Genomic DNA, 17,773 nt, shown 5'->3' with positions numbered 1-17,773 from the left:
TACAGCCATGACCGATAGTTGCCAGATGCCACCTAGAAAAAATCTAGCCCAACATTCTTGGGTGTGAGAGCGTCAGTATTGAGCAAGCCACCAAGGCTGGTGCACGCAGCATGAGCTCACAGCACTGCTGTTCAGCTTTTGACCACAGCATCGCCTACAAATGCCATAATATATATGATCCTGCTATTATTTAGTGATGATAGTATTATAGAAGACCCCTGACAGTGATAAAACTGACCAGGATTCTGATTAATAGCAGGATTGTGGTGATATTTAGTGCTGTGCTCCATGGAGGAAGAAGTAAGGCTGTGGGAGGGAGAGTGGTGGCATCGTCTTCTGACTGTGTGTGGCCACCTTTTATTGACTGCACTCACCATACCAGCTTAGTGGTTCGCTATGGTGAACACTAATGTAGATACTTATATATAATGTGTGTATAGGGTGTGAAGCTGATGCAGGGAAAGCGTCCAACAGGCATGCCCCAGCTACGGTACAAAGATGTATGCAAGAGGGACCTAAAAGCCATGGACGTCGATCTTGCTATGTGGAAGACACTGGCTGCAGACCGTTCAGCCTGGGGGCAGTCTGTTCAAAGAGGTCTCTCCAAGTTCGAGGAATCACTTGCCAAGGAATCGGAGGCAAAGAGACAGAGAAGGAAGGCCGGTAGCCAGGAAGACAGACCAGAATTGGACTTCGTTTGTGCTCGGTGTGGAATGGACTGCCACTCTCGGATTGGCCTCATCAGTCACACCAGACGCTGCACCAGGATTGACAACTAGGGCGCAACTCCATAGTCTCCCGAGACTGAAGGATGCCTACTACTAGGGTGTGATAACAGCAAGAGGAAGAGGTTGGGAGCCGCCATTTTGGTGAGGGAGGAGCGTCCTCTGCACGACTTGTCATGTTGTTTACTGGTGGCCACTACGGTCTTTGGGCACCATACCAGCTCTATTTGTACAGGTATGGTGAATAAAACAGGTAGATACTTATACATAATGTGTGTATATAGCATAATAATACCACAAACAATATTGTTGGAGGAGAAATATTAGTGCGTCTGGCCTTGAGGGCGGCCGTCACCAGCTGACTGTGTGAGTAGCTACGTCTTCGTGTCTTTACTCACCATAAAAGCTTAGATGTACAGTTATTATGAACAAAAATGTAAATACTTATATATAACGTCTGTGTATAGTGAATAAATGCAAAAACAGTATTGTGGGAGGAGAATGAGGGCGAGTGAGGTGCCGTTGCGGGAGGGAGTGGCAGCGAGTGGCTGGCTGGTGTATGGCAGTCACTCCTCGTTGCTTTTTGACTCACAATACCAACTTAGTGGTTTGTTATGGTGAACAAAACATGCAAATACTTACAAATAACCTGTGTATATAGTGTAACAACAGCAAATTATTTGTTTATTGTTTTATGAACATAATAATTGAATCACTAATATGCACACCATAATTTTGAGTACAGCGATGGTTCACACATTTTATTATATAAATATATCACAATTCACTGTATTGAATAATATTACTGCAATAAAACTCAGAAAAAATCAATCAGACACATTGAAATAATTAGATAATAATATATTTGTGGCAACTGCCGCCTGACAGCTCGAGCGGAGTAGACCTCGTCCGGCGAAGGCTCTGCCAACGCCCCTTTTTTGTCAGACTTCCCTACCCTATTGCGGCTAAAATATGCCACCTACGATTTTTTTTGTTATTTTTTCCGTGATCAGGGAACAAAAATGAACACTTCTATCAGACGAAAGAATTTTTTTGGATTTTTTTTTGTTGCGCCTGTGGGTGTTTAATCTATTTGGGCCCCTAGCGGTTTGAGGGTTAAGAGATTACTGAATTTTTAATTTGATTAATTATGTTTCCTTTTTTATTAATTATTTTGAATCTGAATCCATTTATTTATTCATAATCTTAATCTAATTGTCTAATTCTTTGTTCTCTTCTTTTTTTTTTTTTTGCCTGTGTATTGCCTGTTTATATTGCATATCCTTGCCCATCTTGTATTATTACCGTACAATATTCATGTATTACAATATTAATGTAATTCTTAACTTAGCTAATTATTTGTATTTCATTTGATTAATTATTTGAATCTCAATTCGTTTACTCTAGAAATATTAATTTGATTAATTATCTAATTTCCCACTCTTCTGTTCTTTATTATTTTTACTTTCATATCTGGTAAACTTTATTACTTATATACAGTATCTGCTAAATGTTATTACTTACATATCTGCTGAATAATATTTACAATCATTTCTCTACTCTTGCATTTTTTCTTTTCAAATACAGTGCATCATCACTCTAACAGACCCCGCTCCTAACGAATTCCCGGATGGTCCAAGTGAATTGCATTTGGCACTAAATGTTCAGTGGAACATACAAAAATTCATTTGTGTTGTTCCACTGATGGTGATGACCTAGTCCGGCATGGCAGGGCTGTGAGAGCTGTGTACACACTCTCCACATCGTTCACTTCAATATCCATATCACTAGTAGCAGACACCTGTGTTAGGTCTTTTTCCAGATTTGGGTTATCAAAATCATTGGCATGCTCATCTTCAAGCAATATGCCTTCTATTCCAACATCAAATGATGTTTTCTTGAAAACAGGCCGACTAGGGCTGGGAGCTTGATATGGATGAATATGACATGGTTGCTACCTTGAATATGAGCCTGCCCATGACCGTGGGGAATGCTGGGAATTTTTTTCAATCTGGCAAACACCTCAGGAATCCAATCTTGTACCCAAGTCAACACCGTGTTGGACAGGTGTTTGGGAGCCAGAGGCGCGTGTGCCACTCATTGTTGCTCACTCAGTACTACCCAGCCAGCAGCCCTACGACATTCTGGGAATTTTTTCCAAGATGGCTGCCTCTCACAGTAGGTCCTAAGAGTCCCTTTTGTACCCAACCTACGCGAGCGTGCTTCGCCCGTATACAAAGAAATAAAAAATACTTTTGTCAGTTGGCGCAGTTAATTGGCGAATGGCATTTGTCGTTTTGCGCAGTGCAGTGGTTAAGGTGTTATGCGCACCATGATTGAGCAATATTATGCGCTATTTGCATTTCAGAGGGTTAATACACTCAACATAACTGGGTAAATAACACCATGATTAACCCTTAAACTGCGCAACACGTCATATGATGTGTTGAGTAACTTGCTATATATTGGGCAAATGACGTGATGACGCACAAGATTTGAATGGCCATCGGGGTAGGGGGGCCCCCATATGCTGCCAAGGGGCTATAGTAACCAGCTGCCATTTTGTAAAAAAAAAACAGCTCACGCTACCAATGCATGGGAGGCCCCAATTACCCAGCGGTCACCATGGCAAATGCACAGCAAACGCCTCCCACGCACGCACCAAGCAATCACTTACTCAAGAGCAAATAACTAGTGAATTATTTTCTGATGGTGAGGAAAGTGATTTTTGATGACCCTGACATTGATAAGGACTACAGACAATTAACCGATGATAGTAGCACAGACAGTGAATATGAGATACAGTCTCCTCCCATGGCGAGGCCTACACGCTCACCCGTGCCTCCTCGCCAGTGTCTACTCCAATTCACCCCACGACCACACAGTTCTTGTGCTTATTTAGAGTACGAGGATATTTTGGACAACGAGTCAGAGGAAGGTGACTCATTTTCTGGTTTTAGTGAAGTGGATTCAGAGCATAGTGTTACCGTGCCTGTTGCTAGTACCAGTGGTGATACCAGGCGAGAACTTGTCACGTCAGCAGCGTCTCGCCCAGCCAAGCGCTGCCGTATGGCACCACATGAGGAACCAAGACCCTCATGTTCACGTGATTTCACCTCACGGTTCACATAGCGGCCGTACTTGTGTAGACGGGCTACAGCTCCTGGTCCACGGTGTGCAACACTTCCTCGCTGTCGTGCCGCTGTTGCGTCTCGCAGGACAGCAGGTGTACTTGTGTGGAGTGATGGTGGCGATTTTATTCCTCTAATTCCTGCCTTTGACAATAAAGAAGTTGGGATTACAGACCTTTTCCCTGATAATGGTGAGGACATGTGTGAAATGGATTACTTTAGAGCATTTTATGATGAGCCGCTCATAGAATATAATGTACACCAAATGAACCTTCATGCGACTCATCTCATTGGAAAAGAGATAACAGAATATTCACGATTGCAGCATTGGAAAAACTCTACTGTAGGTGAAATGTATGTATTTTTGGCAATATGTATGTTGATGAAACATTGTGTCAAACACGCTATCACAGATTATTGGAGCAAAGACCAGACTATTCCAACACCTTTCTTCGGGAAATATATGTCCCGAGACAGGTTTCAGATACTCCTCAGGTGTCTTCATTTTGAAAGTAATGAGGACCGGACAGAGGATGATAGATTTTGGAGAGTCAGACACTATATGAATGAAGTGACTGGAAAGTTCGGAGATTTCTACGAACCAGCACAGAAGCTGGTGATTGACGATTCCCTTGTGCTTTTCAGAGGACGTGTTGCATTCAAGCAGTATATTCCCTCCAAACGCAACAGATTTGGATTGAAATTCTTTGTTCTTCGTGACTGTGAAACAGGATACGTGTTACACACGATTCTGTATTCTGCTAGCGATGTAGACATTCCCGGTAACGACCAACATGGTTTCTCAGGTAGTGTGGTGAAGTCACTGATGGTACCATGGATGAACAAGGGCCACATTTTATACACGGATAACTGCTATACAAGTCCCTTGCAAGCTAGGTTCTTGATTTAAAATAGAACTGGATTGTTTGGTACAGTAAAGCCAAGAAGGGAAATGCCAGTGTTTGACAATAAACTTGAAGTTTATGACTGCCAGCTAAGAAAAAGTGATCAAATACGCTCAGTTACGTGGAAAGACAAAAGAGAAGTGAACTTGCTGACAACCGTTCGTGATGGTACAATGATGAACAGTGGCAAGGTGAACTGAGTAATGCAAGAACCAGTATATAAGCCAGATTGTGTTCTTGACTATAATATCAACATGCGTTTGGTTGATAAATCTGACATGATGGTGGGCACTGTCGAGTGTGTGCAGAAAACATTAAAGTGGACGAAAAAAGTGTTTTTCCGTCTTGTTGACATAAGCATGCTGAATAGCTATAATGTGTATCTGGTGAAAACTTGACGTAAACCAAGTTTCCGTTCGTTTGCTTTTACACTTGGGACACAGTTATTAGCAAAGTTTGGCAAAGATGTTCCTGGCATACAAAGACCCATCATGAACCCAGTGTTGCAGCATGCTGCTACACCCAGGCACGCTCACATGGAGGTCATTCAAGCACACAGACTAAAACATTTGCCACCAGCTGGAAAGCATGCAATAGGCAAGCGTGATTGCTTAGTTTGTAGAACTAAAAAAAAAGAGATCAGAAACGTAAACATGTGCAAACATGATGTGAAGCGTGTGCAGTTCCATTATGTGCTGTCAACTGCTTCAATGCCTACCACTCTCTCCAAGACTTCTTAAATGTGCAATAATATTACAAAAACCTGTAAATAGTGTGTGCATGTGTGTGTTTAAATATAATAATGAACAATGTGAATACATATTATATTGGCATAATGGGAAAACATTTTTGTGCGCATGTGTGTATACTCAATGTATGCAGCATTTATTACCATTGAACATGAAGTAACATTATATGCAACACAATTAGTGAATATTTGTGATAAAATATGCGTAGACACTATAAATAATGCCGCAAAAATAAATTCGTAGCAATTCTGGCTGCTTGAAGAACAATGTGAATACATATTATATTGGCATAATGGGAAAACATTTTTGTGCGCATGTGTGTATACTCAATGTATGCAGCATTTATTACCATTGAACATGAAGTAACATTATATGCAACACAATTAGTGAATATTTGTGATAAAATATGCGTAGACACTATAAATAATGCCGCGAAAATAAATTCGTAGCAATTCTGGCTGCTTGAAGACTGCACGCGATGCCTCTGGGCCGCACCTTGCATGAGCAAGCATGCAGGGTGTGACGTCATCGCTCATATTGTCGACTCATTTATGCCATTTGTATGTACGATTAATTTTTTTCTCTCTTGTGGTCAGGGAACACAAATTAACAGGTTAGGAAACAATTTTTTTTTTTTTTGTTATGCACCTGTGGGTGACAAGGTGCAAATAGCCCTTAGCAACACAAGGGTTAACCCTTAAACTGCGCAATGCGCCTGCAGGCCCACGTCTGGTTTGCGCAACGCGCCTCCTGGTATTTTTATTTTTCACGTTCCATTCAAAACTCCCGCGGCTACGTGGGGTTCACATCAGCTTCCTCAGGGCTCTTGTAAACAGACGCCATCTTTAAAAAAAATCGTGGTCCACATTCCCGGGTGCTGGAGCCTCAGTAGTGAGTGAGCAACCAAGGCCGGCGCATGCAGTATGAGTGCACAGCACTGCTGTTCAGCGTGTGACCACAGCATCGCCTAATAATGTCAAAATATATAATAATCTGTATTATTTAGCCATGATAGTATTATAGAAGAGCCTGAGTGTGATAATGACCTGGAACAATGTTCAAATATCAGTGATTCAATGCTGTTCACGATGTTCACAGCACCACAGCATTATTTCGTCCATTTGGAATCTTCAAATGACTTCTTAGGTTCCTTTTCAAAATAAATGTGTGGTCAATTATTCATTTACAGGAATTAGTGACCAGGATTGTGGTTATAATTAGCATTGTGTGTAGTATTGTGGAAGGAGGAATTTTGGTGAGGGAGGGAGGGAGAGAATTGAGGTAGCCTCCACTGTGTGTGGGAGCCAATCTTGTTTTGCTCACCATACTAGCTTAGTGGTTCACTACGGGGAACACATATGTACATGGGTATATACAGTGTGTGTATATAGTATAATAACAGCAACAAGAGTATGTTGGGAGGAGCTATTTTTGTGAGGGAGGTGACGTCATAATCGCAGCGTCATCTGCTGTGTGATTTCTCATGCAGTGTATGGTAGCAACTGTACTGTTAGGACACAATACCGGCTTACTTGCATAGTTCTGGTGAATAAAACATGTAGATAGGTATACATAACATATGTAAATAGTGTAATATAAACAGTAAGAGTATGGTGGGAGGAGGGGTGATAGCGAGTACGATGTTGGAGGAGAGAGGGAGGACTGGCTGGCTGGGTGTGGCAGCTCACACTCGCTAAGTTCTGAGTGTGTTTATGGTGTGTGACAGTGCAGAGTGTGCAAATGTGTTGTAAATATACATAAATGAACCTGAAACATTGGTGTGAATAACAGTATGGTGGGAGGGGGGGTGATAGTAAGTACGATGTTGGAGGAATAAGGGAGGACTGGCTGGCTGGGTGTGGCTGCTCACACTCGAGGAGTTCTGTGTATGTTGATGGTGAATGTATATACTGTGTGACAGTGTATAGTGTGTAAATAGATTGTATATATACATAAATTAGCATGATACATGGTAAATATGTGCAACATACGTGTACACATGTGTCTTGCACGTAACACAGATTCTTCGGACAGTACGGATGTTTTACTGCCATAATATAGTGTACGTGTTCTTTATACATAGAATTAGCACGTAAAACAAATAAAATGTATTTGGAACTGTGCGCAAAAAATGAAAAAAAATATATTTGCGTCAACTCGCGCGCCCCACGCCCTACTGGCCCCGGGAGCGTACGTCACGGGCGAATGGGGAACGATGACGTTACGCCCCAACTTATGGACCCCATAGCAGCCAAAGTAAGTACAATTTCGATTTTTTTTTTTACATACCCATATTCAGGGAAGGGTTTTTGACACTTTAAACAAAAATTCCAGAGAATTTATTTCCTGTGCACTGCGGGGGTGTCATATTTGGAGGCAATGCAGTTAAGGGGTTAATACACTCAACATCACTGGGTAATGCCAATATGATTAATACACTCACCATCACTGGGTAATGATTATAATTAATACACTCGCCATCACTGGTAAATGACAACACCAACATTAATACACTAGTTAATGCAAATATCTTGATTAATACACTCACAATCACTGGATATTAACAACATGATAAACACACACACTGGTAGTACAGTAAGAATAAAATTGTCCTTACCATCATTAATGGGCAGAAGTTGTGTTTGCTATCGTCCTGGGTAGCCAAGCAGAGACTGGAAGCAGTATTACCTATTAGGCAAAATAAAACAAATTTAAGGTTTCTATGACTAAATTTTTCCCACCAAAACACAGTAAATATTTAGAAAAATTAAATATTTTTTTTTAGGTATTATGCTTTGAGCAAAAGTAAGGAGGGTGGGCAGGAATAAGGAGGGTGGGCAGGAGTAAGGAGGCTGGGCAGGAATAAGGAGGGTGGCCAGGAGTAAGGAGGGTGGGCAGGAAAGGGGAAGGGGGTATGGGCGGGTTCTCGGCTGCCTCCCCTCCCTCTCTAACAGCCTACGTAATACAAACCACGTGCATTAACCCTAAAGCTGCTACAGCCTGGGCTGTAGAAGCTGGGGCTGGGCAAAAAATATTTGAATTATGTGAAAATTAATATTAAATGTTAAACAAATCTCCAACTTATTGGCATAAGCATCATGAAAGTTTCATTCCAATATGTTCAGAAATGTATTTTAGACAATTTTTTAAAAAAAGGAGAACATTTTGTTGATAAGGAGAACAGCTCCTGTTAACTGGAAATGAGGGATAATGCAGTAATAAAGAGATGCAAGCACTTGTTCAATGTACAAAGAAGAAAAATAGTAGCAAGAAGTGTCCACAAAGTAGATATGCAACTGGTGTCTGTATAGCATTGCTGAGTAATACATAATAATACCAATAATAATGAGTATGTTATCATGCTCTATTTTGTTATATATCATAAAAATGTATTGCCTAATGTTAATATCTGTTACTTTCACCAATGTCCATTTTTTTGTCTCCTTTGTTTATTATCTCATTTTGTTGTAACCTCTACATCCTGGAGAGTACATACCCATCCCCTAACTATGTCAAGATAGAATGAAATTGATCACCAAATGAATCAGTCACAACTGGCAGAACTTAGGACTTTGAATTTTTATATTTTGTTTTTTTGAGGGTTATTTTTTCTTGACATCAATCCAACACACATTGACCTACAACTTTCACATACTCGAGTACGAATGTCAAACTACCTTTATTAAAACAAATAAGTAAATTAATGAATAAGAACTAAATTATTCATTGTCGATAACTTCAACTTCAATTATCTCTAAAACTAGAGTTTCAACTTTAGAGTCAGTTTAAAACAATCCAGTTTCTGACCGATTCTCACCATTTTTACAAATAATGTGCACAGCTGTCTGTTCTATAATCTTATTAGAATGGATTTTTCCCAAACCCTACATGTTTGGAGTTATCAATTTTTTTTCTAGGTTTGGCGTATAATTCAAATGCCACATTGACGATTTTTTTTTTACAGTAAATTAAACTGAAAACATATATTCTAAATCTATGAAAATAAAGATCATATACTACTCTGAGAGCATAATAACTCCAAAGAAACAATTGGTGATAGTTAATATTTTTGCAGCGGATTTCAAAATCTGATGTTCTCAATATTCACTTTTATAATTATTTTTTATTTTCTTATTTTTTAAGTTACGTTTGTGATCATTTAGACAAAGTTGCAGGATTTGCTAGTATGCACAAAAAATTGGAAAGCATTAGAGCAAATTTGAGAAACTGAACTTTGCCATCAGGTCCTGTCATATATGCTCCCGAAATATGATGTATATGGTCCCGAAACACTATGCGTGCTAGTGGCTTTACAAGAATGGTAACTTAACTTAATTTCTAAATTCTCTGTTAACCCCCCAATATATCTTCTTGTAAATAAATAAATAAATAAATATGTATGCCATGCACAGCTTAAGGGTTAATACAGAACTGCACTGTATAAAATGTATAAAACTTCAAACTAACAATAATAATATTTTAAATAAAACAATTTGTAAGTTGATTCTATTAGAAATGCAGCTGAGAGACTTGCTGTAAAGTTAAACATAGACAATTTCAAGGCTAGCACTGAATAGTATGTCGATTTAAAGAGAGCTAATACATCATTAACATGAAAATTTGTGGTGAGGCATTAAGTGCAGATGTTGGAAGTGCTAATGCATATAAGCATAAACTTTCTCAGCACATGATATCTAATAATCAAAGCTGGTTTTAAGTGTACAAAGCAGATAAAAATGGCTTTATCTGAAAGATATGTATGATAAGATATATGATAAGATATTTAACTGAAACTATATATTATGAAAGATACTGTAATGAAGCTCACAACAAAGAAACAAACTAAGATTCAAAAGTTTTGGTACGGTTTTACAGTAGGCCTACAGGACCAGCACCCAGCACTAGCAAGGACTCACCTTCTGAGGATGTCCAGGCAACTGGACCAGCACCCAGCACTAGCAAGGACTCGCCTTCCGAGGATGTCCATGCAACTGGACCAGCACCCAGCACTAGCAAGGACTCACCTTCCGAGGATGCCCAGGCCACTAGACCAGCACCCAGCACTAGCAAGGACTCACCTTCCGAGGATGCCCAGGCAACTGGACCAGCACCCAGCACTAGCAAGGACTCACCTTCCGAGGATGTCCAGGCAACTGGACCAGCACCCAGCACTAGCAAGGACTCACCTTCCGAGGATGCCCAGGCAACTGGACCAGCAACCAGCACTAGCAAGGACTCACCTTCCGAGGATGCCCAGGCCACTAGACCAGCACCCAGCACTAGCAAGGACTCACCTTCCGAGGATGCCCAGGCAACTAGACCAGCACCCAGCACTAGCAAGGACTCACCTTCCGAGGATGTCCAGGCAACTGGACCAGCACCCAGCACTAGCAAGGACTCACCTTCCAAGGATGCCCAGGCCACTAGACCAGCACCCAGCAAGGACTCAACTTCCGAGGATGTCCAGGCAACTGGACCAGCATCCAGCACTAGCAAGGTCTCACCTTCTGAGGATGCCCAGGCCACTATACCAGCACCCAGCACTAGCCATAACTTACCTGGGAGTACCAATTGAGCTGTACAATACAGTTCTAATGACATTAAATGTACAAAGTGTAGTTTATATGATATAAGTGTACTGCAGTAGTGTGATTCTAGTGGTCTGTACTTTATGTACAGATTGTAGTGTATAATGTACATTTGTTAGAAAAGTTACTGTTCTTTAAACAATTTATATTCATATGTGTGGCACTCTCAAGATATTAAGGCTAACAAAGTTTGCACTACAAAACTCAACTGATAGGGTAAGTACAGTACTGTAACGTGCAATATCATTTTATTTCATTGCAATTCAAATTCTTTGTTGTTTAAATTATTCAAAAGGCAAATGTGTACTGGCATATGTATTATTAATTTTTTTTTTGGGGGGGGGGAAGGGGGATGCTGGGGCCGGATTGATGGAATGAATTCCACACATGAATGAATCGGCTACGCCCCCATATAGTTCGTTCAAGCGAGGGCACACTGTATTACTCATATAATTTCTACATTTACTGTCTACATTTAATGTCATTTAATTATACGCATTTCTTTGATAAAGTGTTTACTCGTGTCCTTTATGATCTTGGTTATTTGTAAGTTTTGACCCCATTAACCTTAAATTATAGTATGTTTATGTTACTCTATGTTCTGATATGTTCCGAGAAAATGTCATGAGGAGCAGTTCTAAATTACACCTTGTATTTCCATTCTGTAATTAATGTAAATAAACTACTGTACTGTTGTTAGAACTACTGACTCCATAATGTAATAATCTATGCCAGTACTCTGACTATACTCTGTACCTGTAAAGTAAGGCTGTAAAGTACCTGTACACATTTTTTGTCAATTTTACTGTAAATTATCTACTTAAAATTATCTGTTAGTTTAAGGACTTCCCCGAAACTCTATGCGTGCTAATGGCTTTACAAGAATGTAAAATCAACTTCATTTCTATGTTCTCTCTTAACCCCCAATGTACCTTCTTGTATATAAATAAATAAATAAATGCTTGTCATCCTTATGTATCACCTTTGTATTATTTTTTTATTTTCCTTGAACATTCTCATTTTGTTAACTTACTTCTCTTATAGTATTAAGTGATTTACCCCGTCACAACATTAATTAAAAAATTTCTATATTACTATTAATTTTGCCCGAAACACTTTTCGTAATAGTGGCTTCATTAGTACAGTATGTGTAACTGCTGTCCCTTCAATTGAACAATACTCTTATTACACATAGAAATCACAATAGTGTGATGCATCAAATTTATTTATTTATTTATTTATTTATTTATTTAGTTATTTATATACAAGAAGGTACATTGGGTTTGTGAGAATACATAGCATGGTATTTACAATCTTGTAAAGCCACTAGTACGAACAGCATTTCGGGCAGGTCCTTAATCTAACAGATAATTTTAAGTAGGAAAATTCTAGCGGAATTAATAAAATGATAACAGATACATTGCAAGAAAGAAAAAAAAATGAGATGAGACAGATTAGTAGGAATATTAAAGCACATTGGTATATTAAAGTTCAGTTTGATTGCATTGACAGCTTGATTGGTAATTTAAACGAAGATTAATAGGCACCATACAGCAAATTGAAAGCACATATAAGAAGACAGCAATGATCACAATGGTAAAGTTGTTTGGATTGGGTACATGAAGATTGGGAGATTGGGTAGCACTAGATACAGTGCAATTTTAAAGCAACAAGGTAAAAAACTATGAAGATGAAATTAGGTACTTTTTAGTTTTGTTTTTGAATGACACAAAAGTTGGACAGCTTTCCAATTCATTAGGGAGTGAGTTCCATAGACTAAGTCAGTTTATTTGCAAAGATTGTTTGCACAGATTAAGTTTGACTCTGGGAATATCAAAGATATATTTATTTCTGGTGTGGTGATAATGGATCCTATTACATCTGTCCAGGGAGAGTTTCAGAACATGATTTGCATTTAAGAACAGGGTTTGTAAATGTAGTTGACACAAGAGAATGTGTGGAGTGAGATTATGTTTAGCATGTTTAGGGAGTTAAACAAGGGGGCTGAGTGTTGTCTGAAAACAGAATTTGTTATTATTCTGAAAGCAGATTTTGCTGGGGGATGATGGACCTGAGGTGGTTTGCAGTGGTTGAACCCCATGCACAGATACCATAATTAAGATAGGGATAGATTGGTGTATAATATAGTGAGATGAGAGCAGAGTTAGATACATAGTATTTGATTTTGGAGAGTATACCAACTGTTTAGAGACTTTCTTAGTTATGTGACTTTAGACTTTAGACTTTCTTAGTACTTTCCATCATTTTTATTATTAATGTTAACATTGTCTATCTGAAGCTGAATTGCATTTGTTGATTTGCTTCCAAATAAGATGTAGTAGGTCTTTTCTATGTTAAGTGTTAGTTTGTTGGTTGACATCCATAAGTGGACTTTTTTTTTAGTTCATTATTAACAGCATTATTTAGTGTATGTGTTTTGGGGTTAGAATAGATGAGGGTAGTATCAGCAAACAATATAGGATTCAGAATGTTGGTGACATCAGGCAGACCATTGATGTATATAAGAAATAGGAGAGATCCCAAGATGCTGCCCAGTGGCACCCCAATGGTTATTGGTAGAGTGGGAGAGGTTATATTATTGATGGCTACACATTGGTGTCTATCACTAGGATAGGATTGTATATAATCCAGGGCATGGCCTCGGATTCCATAATGATGCAGTTTACATAAGAGGTAGTTGTGATTAACAGTATCAAAGGCCTTTCTCAGGTCAATGAAGAGTCCAATCGGAAACTCATTTTTGTCAGGGGCTGAGTAAATTATATCAAGGAGACTAATAATTGCGTCGTTAGTACTCTCTTGGGAGCGGAAGCCAAACTGACAGGGGCCGAGTATGTCGAGTTTTACGAGGTAGGAGTACAGCTGTTTGTAGATAATTTTTTCAAATATTTTTGATACTACGGGTAGGTTTGATATGAACAAATTTGAAATGAGTTTGTTTGTTTGTTTGTTTGTTTCATTTCAAGTTTGAAATGAACAAATCCACAAGAGCCATGACGAGGGTTCAAATCTACGTCCGAGAGTGTATAATGAAGTAAGGGTGAAGAGGTAGAACAAGCTTATTGACAGAGCTCAGGTGCATGGGGGAATTGTGTAAAAACCTAGTTTGTGTCTCGGAGAGACTGCAGGATCCGTGGTAGGTCAAGTTGATTTCTTGGTTGTAATTCTTATCCATGTCGTAGCTCAGTCGATTAACCACCATACTGCGCCAAGTTTATTATGAAATTCCCCCCTGTGCGCATGAAATAAAGTGTTCCCCAAAAATTCTTTTTTCTTCGTAAAATGATAAATTCCCTTGCCTGAACATGTCTATGTAAAAATAAGTACCAAATTCCTCTTACTTTGCCTCTGGGGACGTGGACAAGGTGCGTTGTGATGTCATCAGGGGCTGGTCGCCCGTGCGTGACACGCCCAGACACGGTCGCGCGGGCCATTCAAGCACCAGATGTTGGCACAAATATATTTTCAATTATCTGTTTTATGTATTTCCAATGCGGATTTATTTGCTTTTTTTATCGTATATGATGCATATTTGTATTCTTTACCATATGTATACAGTAGAAAGTTCATAATGTTCCGTGGAACTGTGATACATGTGTCAGCAATGTGTCCAAAATAAATGTTTATTGTCGCAATATTACTTGTTAAAAATTCACTAAAATTACAATATGTACAGTTTCACACACTACACAGTAACACACTGTATTACACACTCAGTACTTCGGAAGTGAGTAATAATCAACAAAGTAGTCCAGGGTACACAGTGCGACTTCGCTCTCGTTGCACCAGGTACAGATAGATTTTCGCTTCCTGTTTCTTTGTTCTGTGTGCTTGCAAATAACGCACTCATGCACACCCTTGGCATTAGTACCTGTAGGTGGTTTGTAGCCAAGCTTGTAAAATGTAAGGTAGTCTTGCAAAGATTACAGGAAAAGATCAATTTGTAAGGTAGTCGTGAAAAGATCGCCTTGTAAGGTCCCACACAGGAAGAAATTCAGCCAGCCTCAAAGAGTGTCCGTCAGTCTGGAAGAGATTCAGCCAGCCTCAAAGAGTGTCCGTCAGTAAAGAAGAGATTCAGCTATTCTTGAAAATATCTATGGAAAACACCACCATGGAAGCCGCTAACACTGTTTATCTATGCTACTTGTATCAGATGCATCATCACTGAACGCAGAAAACGATTCATCTATGTATCATCTAAATAAATTGGAGATAGCATAGGTGGGCAAGGGTGGCGCTCAGAGCTACAACTGGATACGCTCGCTGTATTGTCCTCATAGGTGCTGTATCACTTGCATCTGACCTTTGTGTTAGGTCCTTATTGCACCTAGCTTCACAAATATTATAACCCTTATATTCTTCAAACATTAAGGTTTGAATTTCACCAACAAAGCGCGATCTTTCAACTCCGCGTCGGACAGGTGTATGGGAGCCCGAGGCACGTGCACCACTCATGGTTGCTCACTCAGTACTAACCCAGCCAGCAGCCTTAGGGCATAAGGGGAATTTTTTCCAAGATGGCTACCTCTCACTGGAGGTCCTAAGAGTCCATTTCGTACACAACCAACCTCGCACACATTTAGAATGGGTACGAAAAAATCAAAACGCGCTTTCTCAGTTGGCAAACCGAGTATTCTTGGTTGGCACAGTTAAGTGGTTAAGGAGCGTCTGGGATCTTCTTGGATGTAGGTTCGAACCCTCATCACGGCCCTTGTAGATTTATTCATTTATTACTCTTATGTGCTTTGTACACACAATCTTTTGAATAAATAATAATAATATTATTATTATTATTTACACACACAAAATCACACTAACGTGATATACATCAATGAGAAAATTCACTCGGGCTGTGAGGCGATGCGAACCTGCAATGTTTGTGTCACCTCACAGCCCCAATGGTTCGTTCATTGATGTATATCTCCTTAGTGCGATTTTCTGTGTATCTGAAGATGGGCGTACAGTGTTCAACTACAATACTGCACCCCTTCACCTGAGTGCTTAGGGGTCTTAAGTAAAACTTGGACTGACTTCAGGACTTCCTGTGATATCAGGATATCACAGACTTCCTGTGATATCAGTAGAAATCTGATTGCAAGACTTTTAGGAAGTCAGTGGTGGTACAGTGGTAGAGTATGCGGCTGGCAATGCCTAGGTCGTGGGTTTGCAACACCACACAGTCCCAGTGGATTTTCGTATTATTATTATTATATATAAATTATTATTATATATTATTATAAATTATAAAAAATATCATATTCGATAGGCAATGTCCACACCCCAACAATGCCATAGGCCTATTTCCACAACCCAACAATGTCATAAGCCTATTTCCACACCCCAACAATTTCATAGGCCTATTTCCACAACCCAACAATGCCATAGGCCTATTTCCACAACCCAACAATGCCATAGGCCTATTTCCAGACCCCAACAATTGCATGTTGAGGTGTAAGACAATGGTGGAGCAGAAAGTACTCCAGTACTTACGGAGGATGATGAGAGTGCGAGGAACAAAGTGGTCAGGTGGCGCCAGTGACTCCTTCCTTCAACAGTTTTGTCTCTCCCTCGTGGTATATCCTCAATGTCTTCAGTGGTGTGGCCTCACCACACACTTACACTGCCATAAGTGTCCTGAGAGTACTGTGGGAGGGACAATTTGGCGGGTATTGTGGACACAGGTCTTTAAGACAGGCGAACTTCACGAGTCGTGGAGACATCTATAGCAACCTTTGTTGTGATGACGTCACTCGCTCGCTCGCTTACCCGCCACGTTGCTCTTCCCATTTTCTTTGGTTACTGATCTTTGCCGACGTTAAGTGTACTTCATATTACCCGAGAGCCACTATTACTAGTGACCTCGACGAGGACAGGAAGCTGGCGGCTTGTCAAAGGTTCCATCCATTTGCCCAGATAATCTTTTCTATCTGTATTTTAAAACCCAGTAGAGTTTTGGCGTTTACCTTACCTACTCTTCAGCGAGTGGACGGTTCCATGGGTTTACAACATATAGGTGAAAGAGCATCTCCTGTTTTCTGTCCTACATTGTGGCTTGTTGAGCTCGAACCCGAGAATCTGACCTTTTGAAGAAAGTGTCCAGATCGACATCGTCCAAATTGTTTAGTATTTGAAAGGTTTCGATGAGCTCCGCCCTGTCATGCTGGTTTGCAGTGTTATATATTTATTTATTTATTTATTTATATATACAAAAAGGTACATTGGGATTGTGAGGATACATCCCAGCAAACACAGAACGTTTGTGGACGTTTTTAAATGGTTCCACAAAGGTAATACTGTAACTTTTGACATAAATACGTATATCTGACATTCTTAAAACCAAAGGATATAACTAAAAACATATATTCTTATGACACAGTTTTTTAAGATTTATGTAAAAATTTAAAAATAATAGTAAATGCTATGGTATTATAATGTTTTCATGCTTTATATTTAAGAATAAATAATTTTCAGTCAACATTTAGTTTTTTTTGTTTACTTTCTGTAAAGCTATCCAATTTACGTTCTTATAACATAAATATAACATTTATATGACGTCAGTATAACGTTATTTACACGACATCATTACGTTATTATGATGTTATATTAACGTATAATTCCTGTGTGAAAACCAGAATATATATTGAACTTTATGTT

The 17,773-nt window shown here is 39.5% G+C and overlaps 1 long non-coding RNA gene across 1 annotated transcript in view; it reads right to left on the bottom strand.

Moving 5' to 3' along the window:
• LOC138360977 (uncharacterized) overlaps nucleotides 1-16,895 on the bottom strand; it is a 197,579-nt gene extending 180,684 nt beyond the window's left edge. The window contains exons 1-2 of the long non-coding RNA XR_011226737.1: nucleotides 16,610-16,895; nucleotides 8,128-8,198 (exon numbers count right to left, since the gene is read on the bottom strand). This is a non-coding gene — a long non-coding RNA (uncharacterized lncRNA). The remainder of the gene's footprint in view (nucleotides 1-8,127; nucleotides 8,199-16,609) is intronic.
• Between the last annotated feature and the right edge of the window lie 878 nt (nucleotides 16,896-17,773).

Source organism: Procambarus clarkii, unplaced genomic scaffold (genome assembly GCF_040958095.1).
Source record: "Procambarus clarkii isolate CNS0578487 unplaced genomic scaffold, FALCON_Pclarkii_2.0 HiC_scaffold_137, whole genome shotgun sequence".
In the NCBI taxonomy this organism is placed as follows: Eukaryota; Metazoa; Arthropoda; class Malacostraca; order Decapoda; family Cambaridae; genus Procambarus; species Procambarus clarkii.
Note: the sequence above shows the minus strand (reverse complement) of the source record. Positions and strands in the feature narration are given on the sequence as shown.